This window comes from Eucyclogobius newberryi, unplaced genomic scaffold (genome assembly GCF_026437365.1).
Source record: "Eucyclogobius newberryi isolate DKJ021-1_F unplaced genomic scaffold, fEucNew1.0.hap1 SCAF_22, whole genome shotgun sequence".
NCBI lineage: Eukaryota > Metazoa > Chordata > Actinopteri > Gobiiformes > Gobiidae > Eucyclogobius > Eucyclogobius newberryi.
The window spans coordinates 21,004,632-21,024,450 of record NW_027315857.1 but is presented as its reverse complement, the minus strand read 5'-3'; the positions used below and the strand labels follow the sequence as shown (position 1 = coordinate 21,024,450).

General features: G+C 42.1%; 1 protein-coding gene across 1 annotated transcript in view; it reads right to left on the bottom strand.

Moving 5' to 3' along the window:
* LOC140371529 (exocyst complex component 6B-like) overlaps window positions 1-19,819 on the bottom strand; it is an 86,859-nt gene that overhangs the window by 2,541 nt on the left and 64,499 nt on the right. The gene's annotated exons all lie outside the window — the stretch shown is intronic.

Below are 19,819 nucleotides of genomic sequence, written 5' to 3'. Positions count from 1 at the left end.
TCTAACATTAAACTGACATCAAAATACAACTGTGAGTAAGGTAATGATTAGGACCACTTGATTTTTAAACCATGAGTAAAAAACGTCAGTCAGATTTTTAAGCCCCGCCCACAGTACAACCAATATCAGTCAGTCTAATTTTTTTAAGTGAAAGTCAGGTTCACTATGTAACTCAATGGGCCAAGTTACAGGTCAGATCTTTTTGAGAATCATGAATCTATTACAATAACTGGACAGGCTATTGCTAGCTTAAACCTGTCGTGAGTTAGACTAGTGGCCAGTCCTTGGAACTGCAGCGAAGGAAGCATTTTCCCCTAAACGCAAAGTAAAAACACAAGCCCAAAAACACTCGTGATCGGTTAAACAAAGGTATGATTTTGTGGCGATTGTTTTCAGATCATCGACCAGTTTAAAATTCGTCAAGTTTCCTTCGACTCCGCTTGGTGTGCTCTGGCCAACTCTCGTTCTGATTGGTCGGAGCGGTCACGTTGCGCGGGGGAAGAGCACTACCGCGCGTTTTCAGTGTAGCCGTACAAGCTAAAGGCTAAACTAAACTGTCGACACGGACCAACTGACGGTCATCGAATCCAAATGACGGCTTGAATCCAAATGACGGCCGTCGAATCCAAATGACGGCCGTCGAATCCAAATGACGGCCACCGACGCCGACTGACGACAAATGACTTCAACTGACGGCCAATGACTTCAACTGACGGCCAATGACTTCAACTGACGGCCAATGACTTCAACTGACGGCCAATGACTTCAACTGACGGCCAATGACTTCAACTGACGGCCAATGACTTCAACTGACGGCCAATGACTTCAACTGACGGCCAATGACTTCAACTGACGGCCAATGACTTCAACTGACGGCCAATGACTTCAACTGACGGCCAATGACTTCAACTGACGGCCAATGACTTCAACTGACGGCCAATGACTTCAACTGGCGGCCAATGACTTCAACTGGCGGCCATATCACAACCCCCCGAGCTTGGTATTTTGACACCTTTAAGTAATCAAACTGACAATAAAGGAAGCAGAAAAGTTACACGATGCACCTTTAAAGCCCGACATCTACGAACGGTCCAAAAAAAAAAAATAGGTTATAAAGTTGCAGAACCACTCGAAAACCTGTTCTCTGACACACCAAGAGCAGGAAGTACAAGTCAATCCTTTATCATGCCGACGCTTATGAAGCATTTGTTTTGAACTTGGCCCCGAGCGCAGAGGCTTCGGCGCGTTGCGTAACCTCCGAGTGCCCCGCTGAACTCTGGATCACACCCTTTCACTCTCCTCCTCCCCCACCATATCCTCTCCCTTTCTCCCCTCTTCCTTTTTTCTTTTTCTCTCTATACTTCTTTTTTCTTCTCCGCTCTAAGTCGATCATTTCCACACTCCTCTTACTTCCTCCCGCTTCTCGCTCTCCTTCATTAGCTCTTTCTCTTCCCCCTCCATCTCTCCTCCATCTTTCAGTCACTCATTTCTACCCTTCTGTCGCTCCCCGTCCGTTTCCCTATCCATCTTTCATCCCCCAATTTGAGTCATTTACCGAATCTGCGTCGACAATGCTAGCACGTTAGCACGAATGTAATTTCATTCATTTAACAGTCAGTCGTAGCCTTAGATCGACAGTCATTTAAGTTAAATAGAATTCGCAAATAAAGTTCCATGACGTAAGGGCAAAATCTCGTACTTGCCGTAATCGCCGAACGCACTCATATGAAACTAAAGTCAGCTGATCTTGACGTTTTCTCGGCGCGGATTTGCTTGTGTTCATTAGCGGTTGAATCTTGTGTTTTCACGAACGTTGGGCTCGTGTTTAGCTCAAAACCCGCACAGGTTTAATGAGTAAAAGATATTAGATGTTGCTTGTCGTCGCGTGCGTCACCGCAATAAGTGACCGACGTTAGCGCGCTAATTGTATCGTTGCGCTCTATCGCCGCTTGTTCAACTTTAATCTAGCACTTTACTTTTTTTTTTTTTTTAGCAACTTAACCTTTTTTTAAAAATAATTTCACAGTGCCAACACGTTGCTTGTTACTTTGTGTTTTGTAATTCATGTACTTTGATTTTATCGTGTCTGTTAAGCACGTTTTACCGTTTTCCGCCGCGTTTTTTGAACTACAGACAAATGTTTTCGCTGTTCTTTCTCGATCTCGCTCACGTCCTCCGTCGCTTCTCTGCCGCCTCGCACATTTCTATCCCGTCTCGGAATCCGAGGGAGCCCTGGTGAACTCCGGGTCGCTCCAAACACACACACAAGCGAGAGTAAAAACACATGTGCGAGGAGCGGGGCGAGATGGGGAGATAGAGGGCAGGTACAAAACAGGAAGGAGAAAACAGACGAGCGATAGAGGAGATACGGTGCGGGGCGCCGAGGTAAATAAATATCACAACGGAGGAGCCAAGAGGGAGGAGCCCAAAGGTAAATACTGGGCTACGATACGCAATACTGCACATGGCCTAAGGAACGTGGTCTGAGGCCCTAAAGAACGTGGTCTGAGGGCCTAAGGAACGTGGTCTGAGGGCCTAAGGAACGTGGTCTGAGGGCCTAAGGAACGTGGTCTGAGGGCCTAAGGAACGTGGTCTGAGGGCCTAAGGAACGTGGTCTGAGGGCCAACAGAACGAGGTCTGAGGGCCAACAGAACGAGGTCTGAGGCCTTAACTTGTTTTTCGTTCTCTTTCTTTCTTTACTTGATTTTTGTTTCATTTCTTTCTTTACTTGTTATTCTTTCTCTCTTTCATTGTTTTTCATTATTTATTTACATTTTTCCACTTTCTTTGAGTTTTTTGTTCTTTCTTGACTTGTTTTTCCTTTCCTTTCTTTCTTTCCACTCTTTCAGACAATTAAAACGCAATTTCAGTTCAAACTAACACCTTCTTTGAGGTTTTATATTAGTTCTTACACCGACCATTCTAAAACTACTGAGGAAAGGTCCAACTTTGTCCTATTTATAAGATATTTATTTACAGCGTTGCTCAGATTTGTATCTAATTTATATTTTTAGAGTCGATTAGTGTGAATGTTTTATGTGTGTCACCAGTTTTCTCTCGTAAATAATTGCCTAACTTTCCCATGACTCAGTTCGATCCTATCATCTCTGACCTCTGCAGATTGTCCAGGAATCAGGAAATGTTTTGTTTCTCCTCTCGTTTCCTTCCTCGACGACTTGTCACCCTCCGAGCGGCCGCAGTTCAACCCGCTGCCAAAGACGCCCGCTACCGCCCCCCCGCTACCGCCCCCCCGCTACCGCCCGCTACAGCCCGGTACAGCCCGCTACCGCCCCACCACCGCGCTGCTACAGCCCGCTACAGCCCGCTACCGCCCGCTACCGCCCGCTCGCCCACTTCCTGACGCTAACGCACAGGCGGGCGACTAACCGGGACTGAATCGGGGCGACACAAGCCCTGGAACAGAACCGTGCCCAGACCAAATACATGTCGTTCTTTTTATTTACGACCAATAAAACACCTGCGTTGAATCGAGAGCTCGACAGTGTGTGTTTTACTGCAATATTGCAGCACTTTCCTGGCAACGCGATAACATTTCTGCGGAAACGAAGAAAAGGCATCCATTGTGCCTTTCTTCACTTTTTTTTGGTGTGTTTTTGTTCCTTTCTTTTTTTCTTTATTTAATAAAACGGAAACAAAAAAGGTGGAATAAGAAGATAAAATAAGAAAGAGCAGGCATCAGAGTTCTCCGAAAATGTATCTTGAATTAGCTTTTTGTTCTTCTTCTTGAGAAAAAGTTTTGGTTCCTCTTCTCAATGTGAGAAAATCTGCTTTATGCAAGTACTTTTTGCAAATCTCAATTCAAGTCTGGGTTGAGTTTCAAATCCTTTCAAGTCTTTACAAACAAAATGACAGAATACAGCTCATATTTTAGCAGTTTACATGCTCTTTTGTTTGTTTTTTAGGATTTGTGTGTCGTGTGTACGTTTTCACTTTGTGTTTCGATCTTGATGCGTCTTACCGGAGGAAATAAAGGTGAATAACGAAGAAACAATCACAATCTTTGAATATGGTCATTCTTCAAGTAGTTCTGGTCACAAACAGAGACGTAACAATATCAAATGTCGGATTATCGTGAGAAGAAACATCACAATTTAACGATTATTCACGATTATTGAGACTGTGACCAAACAACAGTGAAATCTTTCATTTTCTTTCAATCTCGTGGTCTGATATGTGACTATTCCTCCAGTTTGGGACCGTTTCTTATTGAATTAAACTCTGAAAGACAAAATAAACTTAAATGTGACAAAAACAGCCAAATGAAAAGGTTATTCACATTTAGGTCTATTTTTTGGACGCTAGATAGAACTAAAAATACTTAATTTCGCTTCTGAAATGGTCAAAATCATACATTTTTTGTTCTCAGGATTATATTGCGACCTGAACAATCACTATTATCGATTAACCTGATAATCTCGACATCCCTGGTCACACATAGAGAAGTGGAACGGTCACTGACAGCATCAAACCATCAAGAGACAAGAGTTTTCTCAAAATGATCACCTTTTTGAGAAGTATCAAGTTGACTCAAGCTACAGGGTTTTAAGTCCAAGTCAAGTCCAGAGTCTCAGTCCATGTTATCGAGTCAAATCTTCAAAATAATGACTCAAGTCTGACTTCTGCTTTGAACATTTGTGTTTCTTGCACCGCTCCTTCCGCTTTGATCGTTCGTTCCCCTCATTTTGCTCCTCTACCCTTCAGAAAACACCGGCGTCGGAGCGTTCCCCATCGTCTTTTACACTTCGAATCGGAACAAAAAGGTACTCCTAGCGCTAGCGACAACTAACCTCCGCGTTCTGTCGCGTTTGCGCTCGCGGAGCCCATTAAACCCGCCGTCGTTTCGCCCGCGACACCAAAACCCCTGTTACTTCGCCGCCCGCGGGAATCCATCTCCCTCTAATCGCCCCGGCGGCGTTTGTGACGAGCTAAACGAAACCAGACGAGCGCCGCAGAGGCAGGGAAAGGGGAAGGGAAGAAGAAAGAAAAAAAAAAGAGAAGAACTAAAAAGGAGAAGGAGGAGGAGGAGTGACGCAACTTGATCTGGGAGCGTGTCTGGGTGAACGGCGGGTCAGTGGGTAACGCCGGGGTGAAAACAGTAGAAGCGCATGAGAAAGACGGATGAAAATGGGGGGAAAAAACGCACATGCAGAGCGAAAGGGAAAGAGGAACGAAAGGAGGTGGTGCGCGCATTTGACCCGGGACTGAACCCACGCACGCGCTCGGGGTAAAAGTCAGACGGAGGACAGCGCTGGAGGAAACCGATCTCCCCCCCCGATCAGATTTGCGTGGATTTGTCAGGTTTGAAACTGATAAACGAACGCGCGACGGACGTAACGTTTCGGGGGCGCGTTAAACTACAGCGGCGGAGATTATACTGTAGTTTATATAATTGGTAAAGCGGTCTGTATAATCGGTAGTTTATATAATCGGTAGTGTATATAATCGGTAAAGGACGACGCGATACTGGGAGTGGCTGACAAAACCTTTCGTCCGTTTAAGCGAAAACGCGCTTTTTACGATTTCATAAAGACGTATATGATGTATGAGACAATGTGAGTGAAAGAGAGTTATGTGATAAGGTTAAGTAATAATTAAAGATAGTGTGTGTACTTCCCAGTTTGTCCCATCTTTTTATTTTGAATAAAATAATGAATGATAAAAATGGAAAATTAAGCAAAAAAAATATGCCTATGTTGACAAAATCATGCAACAAATAGTGATTAAATATTTTTTGGTTAATTTTTGAGCTCTACATCAACTAGTAAATGTGCCAAAAAATAAATAAATAATAATAATAATAATAAAATAAAGAGATTACGTACTTTTCTTTCAATAAAATAAAATATAAAAATGTATAGAATAAGCACAGAACACCACACGACCAGAGAGCAAAAATCAAACTAAGTACACAAGTAAACAAACTAAACAGGGAGAAAGACAAAATCACGGCACATTTTCTTTAAAAAAGTGACCGATTGTTTAAAACGTTACTACAAAAACACTCACAAACCTTTTTTCTCAGTACAAACGGGTTAATAAAAGTAAGGTTATGTAGTCTGGTTGAACTCTAGTGTTCAAATACCGTATTTTCGTATTAGAGTATAAGTCGCACCAGCCATAAAATGCATAATAGAGAAGAAAAAAACATATATAAGTCGCACTGGAGTATTAAGTGCAGTTGCAAGTGTGAAAATAACAAATAATGTCACATATAAGTTGCTCCGGAGTATAAGTATAAGTTGCACTCCGGCCGAAACTATGAAAAAAGGTGCAAAAAAAGTCCGGAAAATATGGTTAAGTTGTATGAATATTCTTTAGGCCTCTGCTGGACGATAAAAAGTGTAAATATTGTCAACTTCTATATTGTCTATTTCCTATTTATACTCCTATTCATTCCTTCTCTTCTTTTCCCTCCATCTTCCTCTCACTCTTTCTTCTCTATTTTGTCTCTCTCCCTCATAGGTGACAAGTCAACTTTAAATTATCATATTTTTATCATCGTTATCTGGACTTTAGAGACTCTAAAACACATACGAAGACATTTTTAAAACAAAGACGTGGCATTATTAGATCAAAACTTCAATTTCATTAATATTACACTTTATCTTTAAATATTCTCTATGTTGAAGCGTTCAGTTGCCATATTTAAACTTTTATTTGGTTAAAAAATGTATGCAAAGAGTCTCAATGGACATATTTTTCTCACCTTCTTTACCTTCCTCATCCCTCCCCCCTCGTTACCCTCCCGCTCTCCCTTTCTGGCCCTCCCCTGACCTCGTCCTCTTGCCCTCGTCCTCCTCACCTCCCCGTGACCCGTGGCCCGTATCGCCAGCGTCTAACTCCGATTATTACTTTCTGTCATTCTTCTGCGGCGGTCGAAGCGCAGCGCTCGCTCCCGCCTGGTTTCCCTCAAAGTGGGAACCGACGGCTGACGTGATCGCCGCCTGAACTCGGGAAAACAACAGATCCATATTCAGAACAATATAGCGAGGAGAACTGGAATGCAGTGCTGGAATGTTTTTTTGTTTTTGAAAAAAAAAAAAAATAATCCAGTCGGTCTGATTATAATGTTTTATGAATATATCTGTCCTGGAGTCATGTCATATGGCAAAAACTTAGAATACTGATTACAAAAAACAACATGGTGAAATTTTTTGTTTTTGTTTTTTACCATGGAATTTTTTTTTTTTTTACAAATTTTCATAAATATTAGTATCTAGTAGGGATTTTTTTTTATGACAACTCATTGAACTAAAATGAAGTTTTATACATTTCAAATTTTGCTAAAAATTATAAAAATGTTATCACGGAATTTTTTTTTTTTTAACGTTTATAATTTCACTGTCTGCGATTGATGACATCTCATAAGAAAATCACCAAGCAAACACTGGACAAAAACTAATCAAATGTTTATAACAAAAAAAAATCTAAAAATATTTGACAAATGAAAATATATGAGAGCGACTTTATTTTGCTGAGAATAATTTAGAATGTCAAAAATCTAGTTTATTTTATGTAAAGTCTTTGACTGGAATGAGTGTCCCTGGTGTGATGTCACTTCCTGTAAATTTTTTAACAGATTTTTCAAAGTTTTTTTCCACAAATACCTGCTCGATTGGTATAAAACTATAATTTATACGTACAACAGGTATGAATACACCAAATAAAGTCAAAATTAGAAAATTGTAAAACCTGTCATATGTCACTTCTTTCATAACAAATATAATAGAGTAAAAGGCATATTCTTCAACTACAAGAAACATAACTTTTTGTTTACTTTTTTACTCGATTTCCTCATTTACAGCCATGTTATTGATCTGTAAAAGTGATATCTAGTGCATAAGTGGAACTCTGTGCCGTTTCAGTGCCTGCGCCGCCGTAGAAAGCGTGGCTCTCGTCCTCGTCTTTTGAATTATTGGAGGAAACGGGCCTAATTTCTCTGCGCTTTGTGTGCCTTTTATCAGATTAATGGTGCGTGGCGTTTGCGTCCGCATTCAAAACATTGCATTATCGCTCGCACGGTTGAATTCCCGGCGAACCCGCGGTAAACAGCCCCGCGGTCGCTCCCTGAGTCCCAAAACGAATAACTTGAGCGGCCGGGGAAAAAACGGTCGCTAAAAGGAAAAGGAAACAGAGTATAATAGTAACAGTTAAAGTGCCCCCTACAGGTCAGAATACTCTTTGAACTAAAATGCAGTTGAAATAAATATATTTTGATTTTTTTTTTAAAATTATAAAAGATTTATCACGGAATAGCACATTATTTAGGGTTGTAATTTAACTTCCTGTTTGTAATTGATGACATCACAGTAGGAAATTACCCAGCCAACACTGGGACAAAACTCATCTAATGTCGCAATTTAATTTTTTGGACAAATACAAATATATGAGAATGACTTTATTTTGTTGAATTAATGTTTAGAGAGTCAAAAAAGTTGTTTCTTTTGTGTAAATTCTGCATAAACTTTGACTGTCCCTGGTGTGATGTCACTTCCTGATGTCATTTTCTACAGATTTGTCTATGTTTTCTCCACAAATACCAGCTCGATTTGTACGTACAACAGGTTCAAATACACCAAATAAAGTCAGAATTCGGAAATCGTAAATACCCGTCATACGTCACTTTAATGGTTAGAAATTGATTTTAATTTAGCCGGTATCAATATTTTAATGACATTAGACTTGCTGTGGCCTAATTGCACTTATTTTTTTACTGGTGCTCATTTGTCTGTTCAAAAAGACAAATTCGTTCAATCCGACGCACTGATGACAAACTAAGAATGACACAAAAAAACAAATATTGCCGCTAAACAATATTTGTGAAAACCTGCCACTCTCTGGGCTGGCGTGGGTGAAACGATGGGAATAAACGAAGGGGAAGCACAATGTTTTCTCCCCCTCTTTAAAAACGTTCCCTGGCAAATGTTGTGTACTTTAAAGGCGTTATGGACGATTTTTCAGTGATTTGAGAACACACACGTGCGTTTGTTTATTCGATTTCCGTCCCTTCTGAGTCAGGTCAAACTGTCTTTCTCCGTTTTAATTTTGTCCCGTACACTGAGGGAACTATATTATGATAGATCCATGCGCTTAGACACGTGGAAAGGTGCTGCTCTCATGGGGACGAGCCACACTCGGCTGAAGGTGAGCGGTAGGTGAGTTTTATGATTGATACGTGGCAGGACTAATCGGCAGTCCACGCCACGAGGAAATAATACTCAGATTTGGGCCAAAAAAATCGCCCATTCAACCTTTAAGCAGAACTAATTCAAGTCGAGCTGCAACTGAGTCTTAACGGAGGTTGCAGATGCAGCGGATCGTTCTGTAGATGTTAAAATGCGACGTCGCGGTAGCATTTATCCCGTTAGCATTCGTGGATATTTATGTGATATTTAGTACAGTATATATATATATAAGTCCATGTTCGCTCTTGTTGTTATTGAACAGTGAACAGGAAATACAAATATCAATTGCACATTTTGCTATGCACTTAGTACCGTATTTTCCACACTATACAGTTGCTCTTAAAAGCCTTCAATTTTCTCAAAAAACGACAGCGCACCTTATATTCCAGTGCACTTTATAGTGCGGAAAATACCGTAGTTATTTATTCAAAAAGTAAAGCAAAAAAGTCAGTTACAGCCCTAGAATGTACTGCTGATGCGAGTTTTACCACTTTCAGACGGCGAAAGGGCATTTTATCGACACAAAACGCCAACAATCGCCAATATTGCAATTTTTAACGCTTCCTAACAGCCTCTACTTTGAATTTCACAAACTATGTCCAATTTCGGGCGGTAAAACAAAAAAAACTGGGAAAAGTATTGAGGAAATGCCCAGCCGCTGTGCAGCTCCATACCTGTGGGGATTAGGAAGCCAACAGTGTCCTTAATGCGTCTGCGAGGGGAGGTCAAAGATAAGAGTTCAAAGGTCAAACCCACTATCCCCCCGTCTGTGTGGTACAGTCTCAGATAGGGCAGGACTGATGGCTGCTCCTCGCGCACACTTTGGAGTGGGTTGTGGGTTAAAATCCTGAGAGTCTTTTGGGAGGAAGGTTGAGGGGAAGCTCTTCGACGCCCGTCACGCGCTCGTCGAAGCGGAACGACGATTTACCGACGCGGGATCCGATTTTTAACTGGTTTGAAAACGTGAAAACTAGTACATTTTAAACTCTTCACACACACATCGCGCACAGACTTAAAGGTGGTATGGACGATTTTTTTCAGCAAATTTGTTATCATATTTCCTCGTGGCGTGGATAAATCATTTGTCCTGCCACGTATCAATCATAAAACGCACCTATCGCTCACCTGCAGCCGTGTCAGGCTCGTCCCCACGTTTCCGCGTGCCTAAGCGCATGGATCTATCATAATATAGTTCCCTCAGTGTACGGGGCAAAATGAAGACGGAGAAAGACTGTTCGAGCTGACGCAGAAGTGGACAGAAATCTACGGGAGACGAGAGATGCAATGCGCTCCGTTGCGCTAATAAACAAACGCACGTGTGTGTTGTATCAGTCCACACGGGGGAGCACTTCCACCTGCGTTCTCAAATCGCCAAAAAATCGTCCATACCGCCTTTAATGCATTCTCAGCATCGTTTAAAAGCACTTTTCAATCCCTGAGCAAGTTTTGTTGTCCCGGGTGAAGCTAACAAACATTAGCATGCTAACAGAAATTCAGTCAGTCTTCCCGCTTCACAGAGAATTATACGCTTTATGGTCTTAGTGGATAGAGTCTTTTACAATGTATCTGTAATAAGGCAAAACATATTTTACTTAATTACATGCATAAAAATAGAGTACATTAACTAGCACATTTATTTACGCTAAAATGATCATTATAGGGTATGAACTAAGGACTGTGGCAACATTTTCGGGGCCTTTTTTTAGCTCCTGCTCTGCTCAATATGATATTATCACCATTTTGCTATGAAATAATGACTATATTGCACATGATGCTCTGAGGCATTTCACTGGCTTCGTTTAGATGCACAGCAAACTCTGATTATTATCCCATTTCTGGACCTTTAAGATCATTTTAATGGGTGTAACCAGAAGGACCATGATCAGAAATAAATCAGATGGTGTTGCTGTTAAAATATTTACTCCCTTTCAAACATGTCTAATGTAGTTGATTAACTTTTTTCTATACATAGATCTATAAATACACTTTTTACTGGGTTATGACTAATTGCAAAACATTATGACTAATTGCAAATGAAATAAAATGAAATAAAATGAATAAAATGAATAAAATGAATAAAATGAATAAACAGACAGCGCATGTAACCGCAGCCATGTTTTTTTTTTTAGGATTTTTAACATTTCTTTATTAGACCACAAACTGCACGAAATTCTAATGAAATCCAGACAGGAAAATGTTGTGCATAAATTCCATAATCAAGCCACAAAAATATAGCACAAACAAAACCACAGTTATCGATACTGTATCACTAAATATCAATATTTAGATATTTCAGCACATACGACGGTGGGAAACTGTTTCTCTGACTTTCCTGTGGAGGGCTCATCACTCTCTCTCACCCAGATAATTTACGGACTGATAGTTCCATCACCAACAGTAGCTTCTTTAAAACCCACCACTTGGAACCCAATCGCGGCGTCTGCCTCTAAAAGCCCGGGGTCGGAGGTCATCTGTCGGGGGTTATCAGGGGTCAGGGTCCGGCTACTGTTTTCACTCCATCACTTTTACTCGCGGACGACTGAGCGCGCGATCTGTCCTGTCATCGCACCGGAGCTGAGGATTTGACCGAGTTCAGACCAGTTCTAGACCAGTTCTAGACCAGTTCTAGACCAGTAAAAGTAACTGACACAAGGGAGAGTTCAGTCCTGGTCAAGTCCCGGTCTGGTCCTGATTATTTACTGGGTCGAGCCTCGTCCAGGTCAAGTGACAGCTCTGTTCTCGACTGGTTTAATCCTTCAGAAAGTGCTGGTTTAGTACATGATTTGGTACCATATTCAAGGCTCCGACCCGGGCCATTCAAATCCGACCCGGGCCATTTTCGTACGTGGGGATAAAAGTGATATGTATTCGCACTTTTAGAATGCGACTAAACGTCATCGATAGACGACATTTCCGGGAAAAACAGTGTCAAATTCCTGAGTCAAAACGCCAGGAAACAAACAGAGAAAGTGAAGAGAAACTGCAAAAACTGAAGGAAGAAGTTTGTGAACTATTTCAATTCAATCTAACTTTTCTTTGTAACACCCACAATCACGGTTGCCTCTGAGGGCGACAGTGAAAAACGGATTAAACAATATCCGTGGGGACGACAATGTCCGTGGGGAATAATGGGTGACTAATAGATATGCGGGGTGACAAATTAAGTCAGGCCAAAACAGAGGGTTCGTACCGTGAATCGGGCGGTATTTGAGGAGATTGTGAAGGAGTTGGCCGAGCGAGGGATTAAGCGCTCGTGAAAAATGAAAAGCCTTGGTGTTAAAATCAAAGAAACTAAGAACATTAATTCTAAAGGCGCGGACACGGTGGGCGAACCTGCACTTTTCACTTCCGTAACCACAGTGCGCTACGTGTGACGTCGTGTTCTTCAGTGCACATGCGGGACACAGTGAACGGCAATCAAAAAACATTAAAAAATCCAATTTAAACATGAAAAATGTCAGATTTGGGCCTTAGTCATGTGGAATTTAGATTTTTGACCCAAATTAGACGCAAATTGATCCGATTTTTGTCCCGATGTCGACTTGGATTGATCCTCGTCCAGTCCTCGTTTAGTCCTGATCTAGTCCAGGATAAATTTCAGGTTGAATACTAATTTTGCCGTGATGAAAGTGTGAACAGGCCCTCGTTTAGTTTAGTACGGATCTGCTGTTGGCGTAAGATTGGTCATAGTTTTGTCCTCGGCTCGGTCTGCAATTCACAAAGTCCTCGTTTAGTCCGTGATCTGGTTCGTAGCCATGTTCCTGTCGAGTCCTGGGCGAGTACCATAATTGCCGTGCACGGACCGGACTGTATCGTTTCGTCGCTCAAGGAGGACAGAGAAACAGAGGTTGGATTTTAACCGTGTTAAAGCTGAGTTACTGTCGTGTAATTACATACAACTGTCCATTTAAAGTACATTCATTTGCCACTGATCGCCACGGCTGTCCAATTCTACCAACTCCATTGTCCTCAGGGCTGGAAATATGGCAAAAAAATGATTTATTTCCTCATATTGATTGATCTAGATTAGATTTTTTGCCTTTCAGTATTTATTTCCTGGACATTTAGACATATTTTATACAACTATTCTTTTAATAAGTGCCATTTAACAGAAAGAATAGTAAATTGTCTCCAAACGCTGAGATCGGCTGCGTTATTATTGAGTAGTAGTTATTTTTAAGGACATATTATGCATCTTGGAGGTGGAAATCGGGAGGACCTGTGGTTTTGTTTCTTTGACGAAGCCGTTCTGGATCATGTTTGTGATTTAAAATGTCCAAAAATATGAAATAATAATCCACAGGTCAGCGGTTATAACTGGGAGAATAGTGGGATGTCAAGACTGTTCGTTTAAATCGATCATCTTGATTAATCAGGCCACAATATAATCGGAAGAACTGAATAAAAAAAATTATAATCGTGACAATTTTAAAAGCAAAATTAAGACCCAAAAACCCCATTTAATTTTTAAATGTAAAACAACAAAACTGGCCTACTGCATGCAAAGAAAAAGGAAAAAAATATATATAAATAAAAATTTTATAAGCAAATAAAATAATAAAATTGATGCGATGAGTTGGCCACTGTCCAGGGTGTACGAAGTCACTGGGATAGGCTCCAGTCACCCGCGACCCCGAAAGGGAACAAGCGGTAGAAAATGGATAAATAAAATAAATAAAATAAATAAAATAAGTAAAATAAATAAATAAAATAAATAAAATAAATAAAATAAATAAAATAAATAAAATAAATAAAATAAATAAAATAAATTAAAAAAAATAAAATAAATAAAATAAATAAAATAAAATACAAATTCCAGTGCATTAAAAAAACAGCTTTGCAGTACCAGGATAAGTAAAGAATACATTTAAATTGTAATAATGTGGTAACCAATGGAAAGAGGGGTTAACGCATCCTATGGCATAAAGTGAGAGTCCCATTTTCTTGAATTATATATGTTCAAAAATAGACCTAAATGTAAATGCATTTTTTAACTGGCTGTTTTTGTCATGTTTAACTTTATTTCGTCTTTCAGAAAGTTTCATTTCATAAAGTCAGCCCCATTTTTGAGCAATGCCAGACCACGGGAATGAGAGAAAATGAAAGATTTCCCTTTTGTTTTGGTCTCAACAATCGTGAATAACCTTTAAACCGTGATGTGTTTGATCAGTGATATCGTCGGCGGTCGTGGGCTCGGCTTCTACAGTAAATATGACCAGAATCCCATCTCCACTCGCTCAGAAGAGAGAGAGAAAACACGACGTATAATACTTGATACTGATGCGAGCATTAGCCTGAATTGAAGTGTTGAACTATTGAACTAGCACGACCCACTCAGAGAAGTTTATCAAAGAGGTCTAAAATGGAACGAAGGGAGAGAACGAGGGAGAGAGAAAAAAAAAAGAGTGCACGGTTCACTCGGAGGTCTGCGCTGTCAGACGAGAGACGCAGAGCAGACGACACGACAGAAAAACTCTGCAAAAACGACAATATTACGGGCGCGGGGGTCAGAGCGAGGCTAAGTCCAAGTTACGGCGAGAAAGGGAGAGCGAGAGGAAGGAGACGGAGGGGTGAGGAGGAAGATGGAGAGAGCGACGAGAGAGAGAAAGATGTGGGAGATGTGAACGTTAAGAAAGAGGAAAGAAAGAGAGGAGAGAAAAACTGAGAAAGGATTGAGAAGAGGCAGAGGAGGGAGAGAAAAGAGGGAGGAATTGAGAAGATGGAGAGAGAGACGTAGAGAGAGAGGGAGAGGAGATGCAGAGGAACGAGTGAGAAGGATGGAGAGAGAGGAAAAGTGAACGTTAAGAACGAGGAAAGAAAGGGGAGAGGAGAGAAAAACTGAGAAAGGATTGAGAAGAGGCAGAGGGGGAGAGAGAGAGAGAGGGAGGGAGGGAGGGAGGAGACGGAGGGGTGATGAAGAGATGGAGAGAGCGACGAGAGAGAGAAAGACGTGGGAGAAGTGAACGTTAAGAAAGAGGAAAGAAAGGGGAGAGGAGAGAAAAACTGAGAAAGGAGAGAGGCAGAGGAGGGAGAGAAAAGAGAGGGAGGGATGAAATGAGAGGATGGAGAGAGATAATCAGAGAGAGAGGGAGAGGAGATGGAGAGGAAAGAGTAAGAAAGGTTGAGAGAGAGGGAAACAAAGAAAGAGGAAAGAAAGGGGAGAGGAGAGAAAAACTGAGAAAAGAAGGAGAGAGAAAGGCAGAGGAGAGAAAGGCAGAGAGGAATCGAGAGGATGAGAGAGAGAGAGAGAGAGAGAGAGAGAGATGGAGAGGGGAGAGGAGGGAAAAACTGAGAAAGGATTGAGAGAGGCAGGAATTGAAAGGATGGAGAGAGAGGGGGAGAGGAGATGGAGAGGAACGAGTGAGAAAGATGGAGAGAGGGAAAGACGTGGGAGAAGTGAACGTTAAGAAAGAGGAAAGAAAGGGGAGAGGAGAGAAAAACTGAGAAAGGATTGAGAAGAGGCAGAGGAGGGAGAGAAAAGAGAGGGAGGGAGGAAATGCGAGGATGGAGAGGGAGAGTCAGAGAGAGGGAGAGGAGATGGAGAGGAAAGAGAAAGAAAGGTTGAGAGAGAGAGGGAAAGAAAGAAAGAGGGAAAAAAAGGGGAGAGGAGATGGAGAAGAACGAGTGAGAAAGATGGAGAGAGGGAAAGAAAGAGGAAAGAAAGGGGAGAGGAGGGAAAAACTGAGAAAAGAATGCAAGAGTGAGGGAGGGGAGAGAGGAATTGAGAGGATGGAGAGAGGGATGGAGAGAGAGGGGGAGAGGAACAAGTGAGAAAGATGGGGAGAGAGGGAAAGAAAGAAAGAGGAAATGAGAGCAAGGGAGCGAAAGGGAGATGATGGAGAGAAGAGTAAATAAGGGGGGAAAGATAAAGTGGAAAGAAGGAGAGAGAGAGAGAGAGAGAGAGAGAGAGAGAGAGAGAGAGAGAGAGAGAGAGAGAGAGAGAGAGAGAGAGAGAGAGAGAGAGAGAGAGAGAGAGAGAGAGAGAGAGAGAGAGAGAGAGAGAGGAGGGGGAATGGGGAATGGGGGAAGAGAAGGAGAGGCTAATGACGAGAGAGAAGGGCTAAAGACTAATAGTGAAAGAGAGAAAGAAAGTGCACGGGAAAGAGATTTAAACAAAAAACAAGAACAAAAAAAAAGGTGAAGCGAGACGGAGAGAGAAAGCAAGGAAAGCAAGAACGTGAGAGAGACGGGAGGCAGAAATTGAGAGAGAGAGAGAGAGAGAGGGAAAGAGAGAGAGAGAGAGAGAGAGAGAGAGGGAAAGAGATGGCCCCCCTGCAAATCAAGATAGAAAACCGTGCTGCGTTTAGAGGCACTCTGAAAAAGGTCGAACGAGAGACAGCTACTTTTTAAAGTCAATTTGAGGCAAACGCACTCGTGTCGGGGGGTTAGAGCGAGAGAGGACTCGGGGGTTCAGCCGAGGGTCACACGAGAGAGAGAGAGAAAGAGAGCGAGAGAAAGAGAGAGAGTAAGAGAGAGAAGGAAAAGTCCATGAGTTTGGCCGGTTTCTTCTTCTTCTCCTGGTACAGACGTTACACAGGCGAAAACTAACACAATGGATGGCGAGACGCAGCGTTTTCGAGTAAAATGCGAACGAGCCGCAAGAGTCCAACAACAAACGTACAAATCGACAACTCTGAAGAGAATATGTTCGTAGCCCGACATCTAACGGGGGAAAAGCGAGTCGACGATGGTAGAAAACCAGATGAACAATGGGAACGCCGCGACCGCGCTCGTGTGAGTTGATCTCATTTCACTTTCTCTTCTAAAGTGAGATGTTTTCGAGGGAGTTTGTCGAGGAAATTGACTGTTATACGGCAGTTGGAAGTGTCCAGAATCTCACATTGGTCGGTAGCAAACAAGCTAGCTAAACTGTGCGGTCGGAGCAGCGACGGTGAGACTGCTCTCGCGCATTTCCCGAATGTTTGTAGAGATCTAAACTACAAGGTGAGTAGCTTTTCTAAATAGGAAAAGCTAGCTTGCTCGTTGTTAATCGTCGTAACGTTTAGATTTGGTTGAAGATTAAACTGGATGGATCGAATTTGAATCGAGACAGAGAGATTCCGTCGCGTCTGATCCCGGTGGTTGTCGATCGAGCGATTCTCAGCCGATCCTGTGCCAGAAAAACACGTTGTTTGGAGAAAAAGGTCCGACTTTGGGGCGGAAAAGTGTGTCAAATGGCATCGATCAAAGGTTTCTGTCGTTTATCTTTGTGAAATCGACACTGAAAGCCATTTTTACTTTGTTTTGTTGAAAAAAAAAACTCGAAAAAGAGAAAACCATTGAGATTGAGCACTAGGGCGGAAACATTTTTTGAGACATCGTTTTTGCCACATCTTCCGGCCGTAATACGACGCACACTTTAACGTTCAGATGTGAAAAACAAACTTTACACAACACTCTCCCCGACCCCGCTCTCTCTCTCTGTGTCCCAGTTATAACCTCTGGAACAGGAAATGTTTTAAGGTGCGCGTGTTTTAAGAGTTTTTAGTCGAGAGGACGAGAGGCCGCGGCTGATAACAGCAAAACAATGCCCTGCAACGCGGTCAAGCGCCGGTCACTGTGGGAAAACATGGCCACAAAGACACTTTAAACGCACGGTGGCGGGTCGCGTTCGGGCGGCGGAATGAGGCGACTGAGCCGGCATTCCTGACAACAACAAATCAGTGTAGAAAAAATTAATGGCATTGTTTATTGCTATAACTCTGTGTTTGTGTGGCCAAGAGATAAAATGTCTATTATGAAGGTTTGTGCGGTGTGGTTGGCTAAATATAGCGGGACAATGAGCCTGAGGTCGGATTTATAAAGATTAACGCAAAATTCTTACGTGTAGGCCTTAAAATTCTTACGTGTAGGCCTGTTTACGAACAAAAACGCATATTTCCACAAACTTCGTCAAACTTGGCTCGCTTCTCGCCGATCTCCTTCCGAAACAAGGCATGTCACGATATCGAACGTTAGCGTCACGATTGTTGCGAGGGGAAAAAAAACCCGTCACGATTTAACGATTCTGCGCGATTGCCGGGATCGAACAACAGCGGAATCGTTCTTTTTCTCTCATTCCCGTGGTCTGACGTGTCACTGTTCCTCGAGTTTGTGGGCGGCTTTACAAAAAAACGACAAAATAAAGTTAAATGTGACAAAAACCAATAGATAAAACTTCTGCCTCACTTTGGAAAGCCCGGCAGCCTCATTTACGCGACAAGTTGCCATTGTATTACGTAAATAAAACCCCTAGTCACTAATATAAACGTCCAACGGCGGGACTGTCCCTGGTTAGTTTATTCTTCATTTGTAGGGACGGTGTTCAGAAACATTAGGCAGAGTTTCTTTCCTGCAGTGTCGGATTTAAGGGATAAATAAGACCGTTATTTACGAGTGAAAGAAAGGACCAAAAATCCTGTTCCTCAACCAAGGTTCAAAACTAGGTACAAGACCCTTCATCAAACAGTGAAATCTTCCATTTTTTCTCATTCCAGTAGTCTGAAGTGTCACTGGTAAAAACAAACTTTCAGAAAGACTAAATAAAGTTAAATGTGACAAAAACCAATAGATAAAACTTCTGCCTCACTTTGGAAAGTCCGGCAGCCTCATTTACGCGTTGTCTTTGTATTCCGTAAATAAAACCCCTGGTCGCTAATATAAACAAGTCCAATTGTGGAATTTCCTTTTGGTGAAAGCGGGACTGTCCCAGGTTAGTTTGGTCTTCATTTGTAGGGACGGTGTTTCCTGCAGTGTCGGATTTACATGGATTCTGAGTGAAAGAAGGGACCAAGAAACCAAAGAAGGTTCAAAACTAGGTACAAGGCCCTTCATTTCTAACAATAATCCTAATATTCCTGATCCAGTCCACCTTTGACACCCCCAAAAGAAGCACGCTACCACCCCAGAATCCCCACTGCTAAATACATCTGACCTCAGGCATAATTTCTCACTGATAAAACATTAAAAACCAGGTTTAATCCGATTTAAATGTATAAATACGTTGACCTAATTTCGCTGATGTAGCTTTGTGTCATCATTTTTTTTTTGCATTCATATCTTGAACAACAATCTCCTGACCTCCGCTTCGGTACGCCCCGGCCCACAAACGAAACAAACAAGCCACAACTCATTCTCTTTCTCCCGCCGGCGCACAGTAAAAGTGACCGCGGTCGTCCTGGAACAAACATCCGAAGGCGCACATTCGGGGACGGTTCACGGCCCGAACACTCCCGGGTTCAAACGCCTGGCCGCAGAGTGACCATTGGCTCGGAAGTGGCCCGCCTTTCGTCCAATCGGGTGACCAGAGTTTGACCTGCTGCCGCGGCGATAAGGGGGCGGGTCACAGACGGGACAGGAAGCGCCGACAGGAGCCGAGGAAAGTGCTCTCCCAAAGAAGGACAGCTCGTAAATCATGCGGCAAAGAGCTGCACGAGGAGGGGGAAAACGAGCAAATATGACTGAAATATTTCTGTTTTTTAGTTTCCATTTATTTACTCACATATTTATTTGTACTTATTTTGCTCAATTATGACCAAGAGTGATATGAAGATTTGTTCACAAGTCGAATTTTTAGAACATACTTACACAATTTAAGCAATGGATGATAAAAAATCTGGAGAATGAATTTCAAA